Source organism: Salvelinus sp. IW2-2015, unplaced genomic scaffold (genome assembly GCF_002910315.2).
Source record: "Salvelinus sp. IW2-2015 unplaced genomic scaffold, ASM291031v2 Un_scaffold3645, whole genome shotgun sequence".
Lineage (NCBI taxonomy): Eukaryota > Metazoa > Chordata > Actinopteri > Salmoniformes > Salmonidae > Salvelinus > Salvelinus sp. IW2-2015.
Window position 1 is genome coordinate 4429 of NW_019944922.1, and position 4721 is coordinate 9149.

The window sequence follows — 4721 nt, forward strand, 5'->3', positions numbered from 1 at the left end:
ATTTTGTCACTAAACAAAACTATCTTATAGTGTAAACAATTCAAACACCATTCTTCACCCATAGCAGACTACTCTCTGCCAAAGGTTATGTTGTGACCAGTAGTTGGGATAACTCGTTTCTTCCCCTTATCTGTTATTTGGAAATAGAGGCATTCTCTCTGACTCACTCGCTCTTTAGTCCCAAGAGAAGATATATCGAGAATGGCCTAATATAGAAGCAGCTGAGGAGGCTGCGGAATCATACATTGGGAGAGAGAGTGAGAGAGAAAAAGAGAGAGCGCATCAAAAGACCACACCTCAATCAATGCATCTTAAATGGCCTTTAAAATCTATACCTAGGCATCAATATGGTCTGCAAGCTTCAGAACATTACTTTACTGGGACCTTTCGGGAAGAAAGATGAATTATCCACTCAGCTCAGCTGCATGGGGGATGATGGCCTAGACTACTGTAGCTTGGATACAGTATACCAGCCCCACAAATATTAGGAGCAGTTTGAGACAGAGATTTTGTCATGTAGATGTAGTAACTGTATAATAATATTGTTCTACCCATGTTCCAAATTATTTTATTTCCTATTAGCGCAGTTATCATTAATATATTTTATATAATTTACATCCGTCTTTCGGATGGGACGTTAAACGGGTGTCTTGACTCTCTGTGATCACTAAAGATCCCATGGCACTTATCGTAAGAGCAGGGGTGTTAACCCCAGTGTCCTGGCTAAATGACCAAACCGTCCCTCAAACCATCACCGTCACCTAATCCTCCCCAGTTTACAATTGGCTCATTCATCCCCCTCCTCTCCCCTGTAACTATTCCCCAGGTCGTTGCTGTAAATGAGAATGTGTTCTTAGTCAACTTACCTGGTAAAATAACGGTAAAATAAAAATAAATATCAAACTATGGTTTAGGAGAAATTTTAGAGGATCTCTTTGGTCCAGCGATAGGCTATTTTCTGTAACCATGCATGTGTATAGCCTATTGTGGCATTGTGTGTAAAGATTGTGGAAGACTGGCTGGTTAGGACCATACTAGCCTAACGGGATAGAATCGAGGACGTCGTTTTGTGGCATCTGATAGGGGCTTTAAATCCAGAAACACTTGGTGAACCAAGTAAACGTATTGAAGTGAGTGACAGACCGTTATCACACATTTTTCTTACCCAAGCAGGGAGATCCTTTTTACTTTTGAAAAATTTCATGGATGTATATTGTTGCTCGTTGTCATAGTGGTGAATGGCGGACCGCAGACGAGCTTCTTTTGCCTCGCGCGAGTGCCTCCATCCTGTGTAGACCATAAGCCCGAAAACCAAAAAACTGGCGCTAACCCGGTAGTATCCTGCAAGGTACACGGGCAGCAAGGCACCTAGGCACTTGCCAAATGTCCAAAGAACCGATACAGCGTCAAACCCCGGTGGCTTCATTTCTCCGCTATTCGGTGCATTATTATCGGAATGGACCGACCCAGATGCTTTCTTGGTGGATTCTCCCTGTCCCGAGTCCGGATTTTGCATCGTGGTGTTTTTTATATCCAGGTTCTCACAGAAAAAGTAGTCTAGCTAGTACAAGTTCTTCAATACTTCCTTCCCAACAGAGACTATCTATTGTACAACTCTGTATGTACAACTGTTCTAGAATCTAGCCAATGCCGTTAGCAGAACCGAAACACGCCCWGCCCATGAAGAGAAAAGCCGCAGTCGAATTATGTGTACTCATTCTTGAATGCGCGTGTCTGCCTGCCATCTTTGCAACCTGGTCTCAAAGCATGTCGTATTATTCTGTCCGTAAATGGCTCACACTCCATTTACAATGCTATATTTCATTTCGTATGGTATGTATTAATGTGTGGATGTCTATCAATCATTTCGAATGATATGTTACGAATTTAATTCATATGATATTGTAATGAAACAGCAGGGAGCAGGTCTCGAACCCTCGACCCCCTAGCCCGAGGTCCGGCGCGCTATCGACTGTGCCGCAAAASCATGCTCGTGCGGCAGAGTCGATTTCGCGYTTATAAACACAGGGTCGTTACACTACTCCCTCCTTTCAAAGAGTGCGTCCTCGCGCTAGCTTGCGACTCTACGTTTTACAGGAACGCGCTCACCGGCCAAGCACACGTCGTTTTTTTTTTTCGTTTAAAAAAAAACCCATAATTTTTGTTTTTTGTTTTTAATGTATTTTATTCATAATACAAAAATCAACTTACATTGCTACATCAAACATGTCTAGCAAACCAAACACAGGTATTAACAATGCTCAAACATACAAAAAATATAAAAAATAAAATACAAAAAATAAACAATTTAAGTGCAATTATATTCACTCTGAAAATATCTTATTATAATGGCTTCATGAAGATGTTATTCTTGTTGTTATTCACTAGGGTTAGTGTTTTAATAAGATCATTAAATTCAATCAGAAAAATTGGTAATTTTGGTATAGAATTTTGGAATTTTTGTTTGTGTATAAAGTATTTGGCAACAAGAATAAAACAATTAACAATCATTTCAGTGGTTTTGTTATCATTGCAATAGTAACATATTATATCTTTTATGTTAAAATTATAGGCAGTGTTCATAATGGTAAATAAGTACTTTGCAAGGTTTTCCCAAAATTCTGACACAAATTTACATTCAAAGAACAAGTGAGACAGATTCTCACCTTCTTTTTCACAGAAAACRCAGATATCATCAATAGCCACAAATTTGGAAATCATAGAGTTACATGGATATATCTTATGTATAATTTTGAAGTGCACTTCCTTAACTTTGTTTGGTATACAGTATTTGTAAGGCCTTAACCATGCATTTTTCCAGACAATGTTAGGAATAAGCATGTTCCAGAAAAACTTTCCTCTCGGTGTAAGTTGGTTTTGTGAATGAAGAATTTGTCTTATATATTTATTACAACAAGATTTCTCAAGTAAGCCCACGCCTTCCAATCTGAGTTCTGGATAAACTTTGTTATCATTCCCAAAATTAAGATKACTTTTCATAAGTGTAGTTAGACCACTRGGAACGGCTTTGATCACARAAATAAACTCTCTGAAAGGTATTGGAAACTCTTTCATTGTTATAAATTGTTCATATGTGAGAATAKTACSCTTGTTGTCGAAAATATCCAGAACAAAGTCAATATTCCTCTCATGCCAGCTGGGKTAGAACAATGACTTATTCCTTACAGTAATGTCTGAATTATTCCACAAAAGAGCTTCATGAGGGGAAAAATTGTGCAGGAAACATATTTTCCAGGCCATTAAAGCTTGTTGGTGAAACCTAGCCAATTTAGCAGGTAATCTTTCAGGAATATAATTACATTTCAGTAAAAATCGAAGACCTCCCAATTTATTAAACACATTATTTGGAATGAAATACCATATTGAGTCAGTATCGAGCAAACATTTTTTCAGCCAGTTTATCTTGAAAGTGTTATTTATGTCAACAAAATCCAACACTTCTAGACCGCCTTCAGCTCTTTTGTTAGAAAGGACAGATTTTTTTAGTTTGTGAGACTTATTTTTCCAGATGAAGTCAACAAAGGTCTTATTGATCTCTTTACAAGTAGCTGGATTTACACATAACGATAACGAGGGGTACACAAAACGAGACAGTCCCTCTGCCTTGGACAGAAGTACTCTCCCAAGTATAGAAAGATCTCTTTGTAGCCAATTATTAAATATATTTTTAGTTCTCTTAATTTTAGGAGAGAAATTCAAATGTTGTCTGACTAAGTGGTTTTTTGACAGATGTATTCCTAAATATTTAACACAGTCCTTTACAGGAATATTTTCAATTTCTTTATCATCAGAGTCAAATAAACATAAGATTTCACATTTAGAAACATTCAGCATTAATCCTGATGCAATAGAAAATGCCGTTATAGCATTAAGGGCATGTGCGACCTGGTCTTTGTCTCTTAAGAAAAGAGTAGTATCATCAGCCAGTTGGGAAATTTTGATTTCTTTGTTAAAAATGGTTAAACCATACAAATTTGCATCATTCAGAATATCTAGAGATAGAAGTTCCACAACCAAAATGAATAAAAATGGCGAAATTGGGCATCCCTGTCGTACACTTCTGTTGATACTAAATCTTTTGGAAGTATTAAGGTTTAGTAGCACAGAACTATTTATATCTTTGTAAAATGCGAATTACTTTAATAAAATGTTCACCAAATCCCAAAAGTTTAAGAGACCTAAAGAGAAATTCATGTTCAATTGTGTCAAAGGCTTTACAGAAGTCCAGAAATAGGACAACCGCATCTGAGTCAATTGCATCTGAATAATCTATAAGGTCCAAGACTAAACGAATGTTAGAGCTTATGTGACGGCCCTTCATAAATCCTGTTTGAGTCTCATTTATAATGGTATCTATTCCTTTCTTTAATCTTTTGGCATAAACCAGAGCAATCAATTTGTAATCAACATTTAATAAAGTAATTGGTCTCCAATTGTCAATGAGAGAAGGGTCTTTATCAGGCTTCGGAATCAATGAAATAAGGCCCTGTTTCATAGTGGAGACCATTTCCCCATTTTTAATGCAATCTTGAAACATATTGAAAATCGGGTCTTCTAGTAACTCCCAAAACTGTCTACAGAATTCAACTGACAGGCCATCAGGGCCAGGAAGCACACGCACTGTCGTGGATGCAAGGTCCGATCACTTCTGACACCAATGTAATGAAACAGCAGGGAGCAGGTCTCGACCCCCTAGACCA